General features: G+C 36.4%; 1 non-coding gene across 1 annotated transcript; it reads right to left on the bottom strand.

Moving 5' to 3' along the window:
- Positions 1 to 13,268: 13,268 nt before the first annotated feature.
- On the bottom strand, positions 13,269 to 13,375 carry LOC133813593 (small nucleolar RNA R71). Its single transcript, XR_009884603.1, has one exon. It is a non-coding gene; the product is annotated as a small nucleolar RNA R71 (small nucleolar RNA).
- Positions 13,376 to 14,505: the final 1,130 nt, after the last annotated feature.

Here is a 14,505-nt window from a genome sequence, read left to right on the forward strand (position 1 = left end):
GTACATCCTAAGTAGTTTCTAACACTCCTAAGCTCAATATTATTCACTCGTCATCTTTTTCAGTCTCATTTTGACGAGTTGAAATCAATTATAACATGTATTAATCATTTGGGTAGGGAGTATTTTTTTTTTTTGTAAAAATTTATAGGGTACGTTGATTTAGGTGTTCGTGGGCTATTGGGGAGGTTAGCCTTGATTGAGAATTCATAGTACTCATCGTATGAGGTAGGGGTTCATTTACCCATTCTTTAAATCCAAAATGTTTAGATTCAAATTAATATTAAGTTCATGAGTTTTTACTTTATTACGTGATATTAATTTGAGCTAAGAAATATGATAAAGTTCTAAAGAATTATTAGTTATGATTAACTCTAGAATTGTTTGGATTGTTTAATCGATTTTTGATGTAAATTACAGATTTTAAAGAAAACTGGAATCTATCGAAAAAAAACTCATTATGTTGACGAAATTTTATAAAGAATAAAAAAATATATAGTTTTGATATTTTTTTCTTTATGGAAAAGAGTGATTTTAACTTCTGTTTTGGGTTTATGTTAATGAACACTAGATTGTATTTGTTAAAGGGTACGTTGTACACATATTTTTTGTTGAGTCTTTCCTGAATAATGGGGATTATTATATTTAGAGAATGGTAGCTAGCCCCACTCTCTAGACTACGGTCGCGTAATTGCGCATGGTTATCTTTTTATGACGGTAGTATCAAGGTTACACACATCTCGTGTAAAATTTTTAGTTTTAAAGGATTTTTATTTTGTTTAGTGTTAACTTTAACAAAATATTTTTTATATTTAAACGTAGTTTATAAATATTTAAATTTAAATAAAATAAAATAAATAATTAAAAAAATTAAAAAAATGATATTTTTGAGATATTTTACAATAATAATTATTTAAAATAATAAATAATTAAATAAATTAAAATATGATATTTTTGAGATATTTTACAATAATAATTATTTAAAAATAATAAAATTATATATTTAATAACTTAAATAAAATTTAATTAAACTTAAACTCACTTATTAGAATAATATCATATTAAACATATAATATATTCTACTATAAATTAAAAATAAATTGTTTTTTTTAAAAAAAAACTAGCAAGAAACTTAAATTAAAAATTTATGTATAATATTTAATATTACATTAAACATATAATATATAATCTCTTGTTGTCACTCCCAAATTTAAAAATTAGAACAAACATAAACTGAAACAAAAATAAATAAATTATTTAATTAAAATAAGATATCTATTTCAAAATTTATATGACACTAATATAAATTTAATAAAAATAATTAATAAATTCTATAAATAAAACTAAACAAATGTACATATTGCACATTATTTATATCTAATATATATATATAGGTTTGGGCATAATAGAGAACCATGATAACAAGATGAGGATTGATTTTTTTTAATGTATTTATTTATTATGTGGTATATTATGATGTGATTTTGAAACTATTTCTCTCTAGATATTAAACTCTGATTAATTATCAAGGGTTTTGGACATGAATATTTAGAAATGTTAATATCTAAGCTTGTTTTTTTTTTTACGAAAGGTTGAAGCTTTATGTGATTAATGGATGAACTCCAATTGAGCCTGCTCACTCTATTTATTTTCCCATTTCAAGTGTTTAGTTGGCTACAAGATTGTTAGGATATGTACCCTTAAAGCTTATTTCTATAAAATATTTTTAAAAAATAATATAATTTCACTTATATTTTTAAATTTATTTACATGTGAGTTATCTAGAAAGATCTATTTATTATTACATGTGATCTTAAATTAAGAATGTATATTTATATATATGTGAGATTATATATACAAGATGATTTAATTCAAGATAAAACGTAAACATTGTTCAAAATCACTAATATTAAAGTAGGAGCATTTATATTAATTAAGATTATGAGCATGGTCTATCTTCTATCTTTGACAAGACAGTCTATATGAAGTGTAACGTGTAGTTGACACATGGAGATAAGATACCATATACAATATAGATTATATAGGATTAGGGACATGATGAAATAAATAACTTCTTATAATATCCGTTAAAATATAGAATTTCATCATTCATCACTTGATGGTTGTTTTAGACTTGACATTAATCCTGAAATGAGTAATGGACTCCTATTTGTTGTAATATCTGCATTTGCATTATAATGGTATTTTGATAATCTAGCTTGGGTTAGGATATTATGGTAAATTGTATGATATTATGTAGTTAATTATATGAGCTACGATATGCATGAGTTATGATGTGTGTTTATTTTATGTGTTCCATTATGCAATCCACACACATTAATTTCTTCAAGTATTAAGGGCCAAAGTGTGATAGAATTGTTTTATGGGGGTCGAAGTAGAATTATGTGTTTTATGATAGAAAGTGTAATTATGAGAAGTTAAAACTAATAGTTTTCGTTGGGAATTACAATAACGGTCTTAAGTAATTATTAAGGAAAAGTTAGAAGATTTGGGAAGTAATGTAATTTGGTTTATACGATTAAAATCAAATTAAATAATTAAATAATAAAGGGAATAGGTTTAGATGTTGTAAGAATTTTTCAGACATTTGAGTTAGCGATATATGAAAGGAAGATAGACTAAAGAACAATTCTCTCATTCTTGATATGAATCTTGAAGCCTAAGATTTTGGGAGAAATTTTCAATCTGAGTTATTGAAGTGCTGCGAGATCTCTTAGACGGCAAGGATCTAAGTTTCTGTGGCTGAAGTTTGATCTGTAAGTGTTCAAACCTTACTGTTTAAAGTTTTTGTCACATCTAAGTCTTGAAATTTGGAGACTGTTTTAATTGTTTATGGGATTTTGAATGTTTAGTATATATTTAGGATTGGTTATATCTGAGTTTCAAGGGTTAGAAACATGTTAGGTTGACTGATTTGGTGAATTGGGGGCGAAACTTTGCGATTTGGGGTTTAAACCTAGGTTTAAAATCACATATGTGATTTCTTTATTCGGGGACTAGCATGACGGCGCAAAGCCCTAGCACGACCGCGCTACTCAGCTGGTTAGCTCTAGCACTTTGTGGGCGCGACCGTGCCATAGCACTGGCACATCTGCGCTAGCTGCCCAGAAATGCATGTTTTTTGGAGATTTTGATGCACCAATTCGATACAATTGGTACCTTTTTCGATTAGGGTTTGATGCAATAGAGTTTTAAGATGATGCAAATGGTAAAGTGAAGGGTCCTATTTATAGTGTTCAAGGAGTGAAACTAACTCCCATTAAAATTAATAAATAAATGAATAAAAATGGAATTTTCTATTCAATAGATGCCCAAAACTTGGTCAAAATTATTCAAAAGCAAGTCCAAGTTGTTAAGGGTTGTTTCTAGCTTCGGATTCCACAGATTATTAAAAAATGGCTGAGGAAGCTAATATAACGCCCCCTGTAGGTGATATAACGCCCCATTTTCTTCAGCCTCTGTGGTTTCGTTCGTGCGAAGTTAACGTGTTTTCCGTATCAACATAGGCGATATATCTGCCCCCAATAACTATGATATATTGGCTTACTCTGATAAATTAAACCACATTTTTGCACATTTTATGCACACTTGAAGGTATTTAAACCACCTTGACTAAGTAATACGAGATCCTAACAGATGAGGGAAGGTTTTAGACTTCCTAGGTTTATCCTTGATTATTTTATTCATCTAAACTCCTTAAATCCTTAATAAACATACATGTGACAATGTCACATTCTTAATTATTCTATCTAAACCTTAGGTTATAATAAATAATATTTCTAGGACCAGCTTCAATAATTAAACCTTATGATAAAATTAATATTTCTAAACTATAGGCTAAACTTATAAAATTCATAACTATCTCTACGAGTTTCCAAATAATTACCTGCATGAACCAATAACCACGAAAACTAAAATACTACAGCATAAGCTACTACTATCTAGCTAAGTAAAATTATGAGGCGCTACAATTCTTCCCTACTTAAAATAATTTCATCCTCAAAATTTACTTACCAAAGAATTCCAGATACCGTGCTCAGATGTTTTCCTCCAATTCCCATGTTACCTCCCTTTCTTTACTATTACTCCATAAGACCTCGAGTATCAGAATACTCTTGGACCGTAATTCCTTTACCCATTTCTCCAGGATACGAACCAGTGGTTCCTCATAACTTAGGTTTTTTTGAAGTGCTAACGTATCGTACTTGAGAACGTGAGATGGGTCTGACACATATCTACGCAACATCAAGATGTGAAACACATTGTGGTTATCTGCTAGAGCTGGCGGTAGGGCTAATTTATACGCTATTGGTCCCCCCTTGTCCAATATCTCAAAATGACCTAATTACAGAGGACTAAGTTTGCCTTTCCTCCCGAACCGCTTCACTCCTTTCATTGGAGATATTCTTAAGAAGACTTGATCTCCAACCTTGAATTCCACATCTCGTCGCTTGGCATCTGCATAACTCTTTTGTCGACTCTGAGCAGCGAGCATACGCTTTCTAATAAGTTGCAGTGCGTCTTGAGGCTCTCTAACAACTTCGGGTCCAAGAAGTTGTCTTTCTCCTACCTCGTCCCAATGTAATGGTGACCAACATTTCATTTCATAAAGTAGCTCATAGGGTGCCATACCGATCATTGCCTAGTAGCTATTATTGTAGGAGAATTCTATAAGTGGCAAATACTTACTCCATGATCCTCTGAAGTCAAGTACACAAGCGCGCAACATATCTTCTAAAATTTGTATGGTACGCTTGGATTTTTCGTCAATATGAGGATGAAATGTCGTACTGAGACTTAGCTTAGTACCTATGGCTTGCTGCAAGCTTCCCCAAAATCTCGAGGAGAACATAGAATCTCTGTTGGAGACTATGGTCTTAGGGATTCCATACAGTCATACAATTTCTCGAACATAAGTGTCTGCGTATTGGTCCGCAGTGTACGTAGTCTTGGCAGGTAAGAAGTGAGCTGACTCTGTGTATCATCCACCACAACCTAAGTCGAGTTGTGTTGCTTACTTGTATGAGGTAATCCTGTCATGAAGTCCATGGATATGTCTTCCCACTTCCATTCCATAATACTAAGCGGTTGTAGTAAGCCTGCGGGTCGTTGATGCTCTGCCTTTACTTGCTGTCATATTAGGCATTTGGATAGATACACTGCTACGTCTTTCTTTATTCCCGGCCACATATATAGTGCCTTAAGGTCATGAGTCATCTTGGTAGACTCCGGGTGAACTGAGTATGGGGTAGTGTGTGCCTCTTCTAATATCTTCATCTTAATCCCATGGTCATTCGGCACGCATGCTTGACCTTTATATTTCAAGAACCCATGACCAGATATAGAGAAATTTGTAGTCTTGCCTTCTTTGACTGCAACCATATGTGATAATATTGTGTCATTGTGCCCTTGCCTGATCCGTATATCATCTAGTAAACTTGACTGGATGGACAAGCTAGCCATTTGACCCATGACTATTTCTATCCTGACGTTAATCAGCTCTTGTTGTAGTAGCTTTTCAATTCCGAATAATGCTGCTAGATTTCCATAACTCGTCCGACTTAATGCATCCTCAACTACATTCGCCTTTCTTGGGTGGTATAGGATTTCACAATCATAGTCCTTTATTAGATCCAACCACCCGTGCTGCCTCATATTGAGCACCTTTTGCATGAAGAAATATTTTAAGCTTTATTATTTTATGTATGTGTCCAAAAGATAGTAGTTATTGTCTTAGTAGTTTTAAAGGTCTGAGGTCTTTAAGTTATTCGGGTCTTTACATTTTTAGAGATACGATTTCCTCAAGAAGGATGCAAGAAGAACTTCAAGTGATGTGGAAGCACATATAGGATAGAGCTCTAGAAGGTGCTAAGTACAAGTGTACACTTATGGCCTTCGCAAGACAACAAGGGTTCGCAATGGCTAATGAACCATTTGATCAAGGAATTTATGTAGAGTTGTTAGATTAGCTCAAAATTTCTTTTCTTGTGCATAGAATATGGTTGTAGACGTTTCATTGTATGCAAATTGGTTTTAGTTGATTTATTTCTTTATCTTGGTTTGTGGATTTTGTGAATGTGGATGTATCAAGATATTTAGGCTTTATGAATAAATGGATATTAGTTGTTTGATGGATTAAAAATATGTGTTTGGTTCCTAATTTGGAAAATTTTCACTAAGATACGTTGTTGGTTTCAGGAACGACTAAAATCATGCCTCCTAGAAGATCAGTGTGAAGAAACGTTGGGGTTAACTGCAACCTCAATAATCCGCATGTTGTGAGACACAATACGCGAGCTAACCACAATGGCAACCCTCCACCAGCTGATGGGGGAAGTAGGCGCGAAGAAGATCCTCATATTGCCTACCAAAGGTTGGAGGCACAATTTATGTCCATGCAAGAAGACATGAGAAAATAGGCTGAGGAATTAAGGGAACTGAGATATATGTGGCAGCAACAAGCTCATCTAGCACCATTAATCAGAGATATTGAACAACCTATAGCATCGATAGTATTTATTCCTGAAGCTGGCAATCATCTGGAGCCATTGTGTGAAATGTTCAGAAAGCAACATCCTCTAGTGTTCAAAGGAAGCGCTGATCCATGGAAGGCGGAGCAATTGATGAGTATGATGGTGTCGATTCTGGACTTTATGCGAGTTGAGGGAAATGACAGGGTAGCCTGTGCAACTCACATGCTAAGAGACGACGCAAGAATTTGGTGGGAAGTGATCTCCCATGCAAGAGATGTTACTACAATGACTGGGGCAGAGCTTCAACAAGAATTTAATGAAAAACACTACAATCCTGAGGTACGGGCGTCAAGGGTGGATGAGTTCGCTACCTTGACCCAAGGGAATATGACGGTGACAGAGTATGCATCAAAGTTTGACAAACTTGCCAAGTTCGCAGCAGAATTAGTGCCAACCAATGCAACCAGAGTAGACTGGTTCATTTGAGGCTTGAAGCTCATGATAGCTAGAGATGTGGAGATTGTATCAGTAGGGGAAACAATACATATGCTCAAGTTCTGGAAAGGGCCCTCACTGCTGAGAGAATGGAAGACTGAATCTGGAAGGAAGGTGCTGCTAAGAGATAGGCAAGAAAGAACGCCTCCCAAGGTCATAACTCTAATGATCAGTAAAGGAAGGGAAGTAATCAGGCAGGGCAGTCAAGCCAGGATAAAAGGTAAAAGTATAACAAGAAAAACAATCACACTGGGAGCAAGGAATGGGTACGATATCCGGAGTGCGAAAAGTGTAAAAAGTGCTACCAAGGTTAATGTCGGGCAAACGCATGTTACAATTGTGGTAAGGAAGGACATATCAAGAGGAGCTTCCCACAAAAGAGTCAAGAAGGGGTCAAAGAGCAGCATAAGAAGGACGATAACTTGGTTCCAACACTTGTGTTCGCTCTCACCAAACCTCAGGCAGAAGCAAGTACTACCGTGGTCTCAGGTCAGATTTTTATCGCTGGAATTGATTGTCATTTTTTAATTGATTCTGGGGCCATTAATTCATTTTTCGCTAAGAGAATAGTTGATAGATTTAGTAGACCTTATGAGATGCATGCTAAGGGGTTTGGGACCATGTTACCAAATTGGGAGGTGGTAATATCTAGGAAGTGGTTTAGAGCCATGCCTTTGAGGGTAGATGGTAGGGAGCTATTTGTAGATCGTATTGAGCTGGATATGATTGATTTTGATGTGATCCTCGGGATGGATTGGCTGATGAAGTACAATGATACCATCGATTGCAAGAAGAAAATGGTGGTGTTTAAGCCTGACGGAGAGGGGCCTTTTGCGTTCGTGGGAACAGTAATGAGACTACGAATTCTAATCATTTCAGCATTATAAGTTGGGATGTTACAGCATGGATGTATGAGATTCTTGGCTACTGTGGTTAACACAGCAGAAATAGGAATGTAGAGACCGGAAGACACGAGGATAGTATGTGATTACTTTGATGTATTTCTAGAGGATTTACCAGGTTTTCCACCACAACGAGAAATTGAGTCCACGATTGAGCTAGCACCGAAAATAGCACAAATCTTGAAAGCACCATATAGAATGGCGCCCATTGAGTTAAAGGAGGTAAAGGTTCAGCTACAAGAACTACTTGACCTAGGTTTCATTAGGCCAAGTTACTCACCATGGGGAGCACCGCTGTTGTTTGTAATGAAGAAAGATGGATCGATGCGAATGTGCATTGATTATAGGGAACTTAATAAGTTCACCATCAAGAACAAATACCCTTTGCTAAGGATAGACAATCTTTTTGATCAACTCCAAGGGAAGGCATGTTCTCAAAGATAGAATTGAGGTCGGGATACCACAAGTTAAGGGTGAAGGAAGGGACATTCTTAACAGCATTCCGTACTAGGTACGCCCATTATGAATTTCTGGTGATGTTATTTGGACTTACTAATGCCTCTACGACATTTAAGGATCTAATGAATATAGTTTTCAAGGAATACTTGGATAAGTTCATGGTAGTGTTTTTTGACGACATTTTGATTTTTTTCACAAACTGAGGAAGAACACGTAAAGTTGATAGTGCAAAGGTTTAGGGAGCATCAATTGTACACGAAATTCAAGAAGTGTGAGTTTTGGCTAACTCAAGTGACGTTCTTTGGAAACATGTAAGGATGATATTAAGGTGGACCCAGTAAAGATCGAAGCCATAAAAGATTGGCCACAACCAAAGAATGCTTTGAAGGTGAGAAGTTTTCTTGGGTTGGCAGGGTATTACCGAAAATTCATAGAAGGGTTTTCAAAGATCGCCACGCCATTGATAGAACTAACCAGAAAGGGTATCAAGTTTGTATGGACTAAGGATTATGAACAGAGTTTTCAAGAGTTGAAATATAGGCTTCTCACGACACCTGTATTAAGTCTACCTGCAGATAATGAGAAATTTATGGTATACTGTGATGCGTCGAAGCATGAACTAGGGTGCGTATTAATGCAAGTAGAGAAGGTGATAGCATATGCATCTAGGCAGCTGAAAGAGTATGAGCAATGCTACCTGACGCATGACTTGGAATTGGCAGCAGTAGTGTTCGCACATAAGATATGGCGACACTATTTTTATGGGGGAAAATGTAAAATTTATATGGGCCATAAGTGCCTAAAATACTTATTTACTTAAGAAGAGTTAAACATGAGGCAACGACGGTGGTTAGAATTAGATAAGGACTACAACTATGAAATGTTGTATCATCTGGGGAAGGCGAATGTGGTAGCCATGCCCTAAGTCGTAGAAGTCAAGGGAAAGTAATGGCTATAAGAAATATATCTTCCAAGTTGATGGAAGAAGTAGAACGAGCAAGTATAGAGTTGATCGTAGGGGGATTAGAAAACTTGACCCTACATTCGACTTTGTTAGACATAATAAAAGAAGGAAAAAATAATGTTCTGCAAATACAAAAGTATAAACAAGGAATCCAAAATAGAAATAGCAGAGATTTTACTTTTAGTAATTGTGGAACAATGATGTATAAGGAACGAATATGTGTGCCAGCTGATTTAGAGATTAAGAAGGATATTCTTGATGAGGTGCATACTACTCCATATTCTTTACACCCAGGGACTACGAAGATGTATCAAGATTTGAAGATGCTATATTGATCGACTGGGATGAAGAAGGATGTAGTGGAGTATGTCATGAGGTACTTCACGTGCCAGCAAGTCAAAGCGAAGCACCAAAGACTGTTTTGTTTGTTACAACTGTTAAACATTCCATAATGGAAATAGGAAGAGATTGCTATGGACTTTATGGTGGGATTACCTAAGCCACTAAGCAACATGATTCAGTTCGGGTGATCATTGAAAGATTCATGAAATTGACACACTTTATATCTGTCAGAACAATGTTCATAGCAGAACAATATGCAAAGCTTTATGCGCTTGAAATTGTGAGACTTCATGGAGTACCAAAGTCAATCGTTTCGGAGAGAGACCCAAAATTCACATGTAAGTTATGGGATGGATTGTGGTACCAAGTTGAAATTCATTGCAGCATTCCACCCCCAGACAGATGGGTAGACATAAAGAACAATATAGATTCTGGAAGACATGTTTAGAGCGTGTGGAATTCGGTGGTTCATGGAGCAAGTATCTTCCAGTAATAGAGTTCTCATATAATAATAGTTATCAGTCGACTATTGGAGTAGCACCATACTAGATGCTCTATGGAAGGAAATGTAGATCACTTATTCATTGGGATGAGACGAGCGAAAGTAAGTATTTAGGTTCGGTGGCAGTACAAGAGACGAATGAAGCTATTGCCAAGATAAGAGCTCACATGATCGCTTCACAGGATCGACAAAAGAGCTATGCTGATCCTAAGTGGGAAATCATGTATTCCTCCGTGTTTCGCCTATGAAAGGAATTAAAAGATTTGACAAGAAAGGAAAGTTAAGTCCTCTATGTGTTAGACCATTCTAGATTTTAGAGAAAATTGAGGGAGTGGCTTATAGGTTAGCCATGCCTCCATGTGTCCATGTTACTCAAGTATGTTTCATACCCGTCTCACATTCTTAGTTATGAGGCGTTGGATATGCAACCAGACCTCTCTTATGAAGAAAATCCAGTAAAGAATCTAGATAGGAAGGAAAATGTATTACATAATAAGATGATCGAGATAGTCAAGGTCCTTTGGAAAAATGGCTATATCGAAGATGCAACGTGGGAGTTGGAAACTAATATGATGGAGTAATACCCTGAGTTGTTCAGGTAAATTTCAAGGACGAATTTTCTTTGTAGGAGGGGATAGTTGTAATATCTGCTTCTATTTGTAAGGGTATCTTGGTAATCTGGCTTGGGTCAGTGTATTATGGTAAATTGTATGCTCTTATGTGTTTAATAATATGAATTATGATATGCTTGATTTATGATGTATATTTATTTTATATTATCTATCAGGAAATCTACACACATTAGTTTCTTCAAGTATTAGGAGCCAAAGTGTAATAGAAGTTGAGTATTGGGGGTAAAAGTATAATTATGGGTTTTATGGTAGAAAGTGTAATTATAAGAAGTTAAAACTATTAGTTTTGGATGGAAATTATAATAAGGGTCTTAAGTAGTTATTAAGGATAAATTAAAGATTGGGGACAGTAATGTCATTTGGTTTTATACGATTAAAATCATATTAAATAATTAAATAATAAAGAGAATAGTTTAGATGTCGTTCGAAGTTGTCAGATGATAAACGAGTTTTAGGCTCGTTTATGGTCCTAGTTTTTAGGCTATTTTTCATTAGTTAGGATTATTTTATTTCGGAATTATGCTCGTTTGTTCTTGTTTCAGGGTGATTAATGTTAAAGTGATACAAATAATGAAAAGGAGCGAAAGTGGAATAAAATCGGGACGGATTTGTGAATTTTGTTGGTTTTGTAAGTAGCGCTACAGCGCCACTAAGGGAGCGCCGTAGCGCTAGGAAGAAATTTTGAAGAAGCTCGGCACTGACTTTAGCGCTACAGCGCTACAACATCAGCGTTACAGCGCTTGGACGCAGTTTTCAGGAAGTTGGTTCCTGACTTTAGCGCTACAGCGCTACCATAAGAGCGCTACAGCGCTGGTGCCCAGATTTCCTCCATTTCGTCTCTGACTTTAGCGCTACAGCGCTACAAGGGTAGCGCTACAGCGCTGGTTTCGCGATTTTTGACATATCTGGTTATTTTTTATGGGCAATTGAGTCTTTTCCAGAGGGAATTTTTAGTAGGGATTCTTGGGAAACATATATGCGACTGAGACAAGACTGAAGGGGAGAATGACGGCTGGAGTAAGAATACCATCTTGGAGGATTGATTGCTGTGTTTTCATCTTTTTCTTTAAATTTTCATGTTTGTAATTGAACTATCATATGGCTAGAATGAATATCATAGGCTAAATTCTTTTTTAGGGCTTTTATGTGAATCTTTTGGAAACCCTTGTTATGGTTTAGTGCAAAAATTGATGTTCTTCTTCATCTCTTTCAATTCCTTGCAATCTGTGTTATTTGTGCGATTATTGATTGATCACCTCTAATTGTTATTTCATGAATCAAATTGAAATCTGAAAAGTGAAATTTGATATGCTTTGATTGTTTGGATGCAAATTTAATTTAGAACGAAAGTATCTAGATTGTTTGCCTATTTTTTCTGAGTTGCGTGGTTAATGCCTTCTACATGATTCAACTTACCATAGAAATATAGGAAGTTGTCATTTAGATTGAATTTCATAAATCTTGACCAGATTATGAATTGTTTTTCCAACTTATTCTTGAATAGGGAGAAGGGGATATAAATTATTGCATTAGGAAATAAAAGGGTGGAAAATAGAGGATGATAATTGTCCTAATTTCATTTTCTCTGTTATTTTCTGTTTAAATTTTCATTGTGGTTTTTAGTATTTTTCGTCGTTTGAAATCTCTGAAATCGTTCAATCAAATAGAATTAAAAAGATTGGTTGATTGGTAATTGATAATTCAGTCCTTGAGGATGATACTTGATTTTTACCATTTTATTACGAATTGCGACTGTGTGCACTTGCATAGCAAAAGTATCGCAACAAGTTTTTGGCGCCGTTGCCGGGGACTGAAAATAATTATCAATATCAGTCTAATTAATTTTTATTCTAATTTGATTTTAATTTCTCTTGTTTCTAATCTGTTTAGTTGCTTAATTTGTCTATCTCAGGTGAATTTTGGTATATGCGTGGCAGAAGAGGAAAAGACACACTTGTTCCTCTGAATCCTGAGATTGAAAAGTCTTGCAAGCAAATCAGAAAGAGCAAGAGGGAGGCCCAGAAATCTGTGAAGATGGCACAGAATGAAGGGGATGGCAGGAATGTTCTAATTCCTGGAATTGTACAAGGGGGTCAGGTTCAGAACAATGCTGAGAGGAGCCTGAGGGATTATGTGCTGCCCACTCTAACGGGAGTACAAAATAGTATACGCCCACCAGCTGTAGAGGCCAACAACTTTGAAATCAAGCCCGCTATTCTACAAATGGTGCAGTCCTCTGTGAAATTCAATGGGTTACCTTCTGAAGATCCTCACACCCATTTGTCCAATTTTCTGGAGTTGTGTGGAACCTTCAGATATAATGGGGTGAGTGACGATGCAATTAAGCTGAGGCTTTTCCCATTTTCTCTGAGGGACAGAGCCAAAAGTTGGCTGAACTCGCTGCAGCCAAATTCTATTATCACCTGGCAAGATCTAGCTCAGAAATTTTTGTCTAAATTCTTCCCTCCGTCCAAAGCTGCTAAATTGAGGGGAGAGATCAATAACTTTTGCCAGAATGACGGAGAGTCATTGTATGAAGCTTGGGAACGGTTTAAGGAACTCCTGAGAAGATGTCCTCATCATGGCATTGAACAGTGGATGCTAGTACAGAATTTCTACAATGGTTTATGTCCTACAACCAGAACCATTATTGATGTTGCAGCGGGTGACACTTTTATGAGCAAGAGTGCAACTGGTACTTATGAGCTGCTAGAGGACATGGCCACAAACAATCATTAGTGGTCTGAGGAAAGATCATCAGGAGTCAGAAAGGTAGCTGGGGTGCATGAGATGGATGTAATCACTGCTCTAACAGTGCAAGTAGCCTCTCTGACAAAGCAGTTACAACAGAGCAGTGTATCTGCTAATGCAGTTCAGATGGCAGTGAGGTGTGAAATGTGTGGTGGTGCTCATTCTGTCTATCAGTGCCCTATCTGTATGAATAATAACACCCCAATGGATCATGCTCAAGTTCAAGCGGTGGGAAACTTTCAAAGGCCACTCAATAACCCATTCTCCAATACTTACAATCCTGGGTGGCGAAATCATCCCAATTTTTCGTGGAAGAATAATCAAGGCCAACAACCTCAGTTTCAGGGCCAATTTCAGAATAACATGCCTCAACCACCTATGCATCAAGCTCCGTCATCACAACAGCCTAGGCCTCAACAATCAATGCCTCAACTTGAGAGGCCTAATGAGCTGCAAGCTGCCTTGTTGACTCTCACTAATACTCAGAATCAATTTATGACTGAGACCAGATCCTCTATTCGAAACCTTGAGACACAAGTTGGGCAGTTGTCCAGTATGCTCAATAACAGACCCCAGGGAAACTTGCCCAGTAATACTGAAGTCAACCCTAAGGAGCAAGTTCAGGCAATTACTCTGAGGAGTGGGAAGCAAACTGAGCAGCCTAGACCTCCACAGGCAGTGGTTCAGAATAAAGAGATGGGTGAACAGTCTCATTCAGAAAGGGTTACTGAAGACCATCAGTAGTCAGAACAGAGTCCGCCAGTTGTTATTGAATAGCCAGTTCGAGTTCCATACCCTCAGAGGCTTAGAAAGACTACACTTGATAAACAGTTTTCTAAGTTTCTAGAGGTGTTTAAAAAGCTGCACATAAACATTCCTTTTTCTGAGGCCTTGGAGCAGATGCCCAGCTATGTTAAATTCATGAAGGAGATTCTGTCAAAGAAAAGGAGGATGGAGGACTATGAGA

Source organism: Humulus lupulus, chromosome 1 (genome assembly GCF_963169125.1).
Source record: "Humulus lupulus chromosome 1, drHumLupu1.1, whole genome shotgun sequence".
In the NCBI taxonomy this organism is placed as follows: domain Eukaryota; kingdom Viridiplantae; phylum Streptophyta; class Magnoliopsida; order Rosales; family Cannabaceae; genus Humulus; species Humulus lupulus.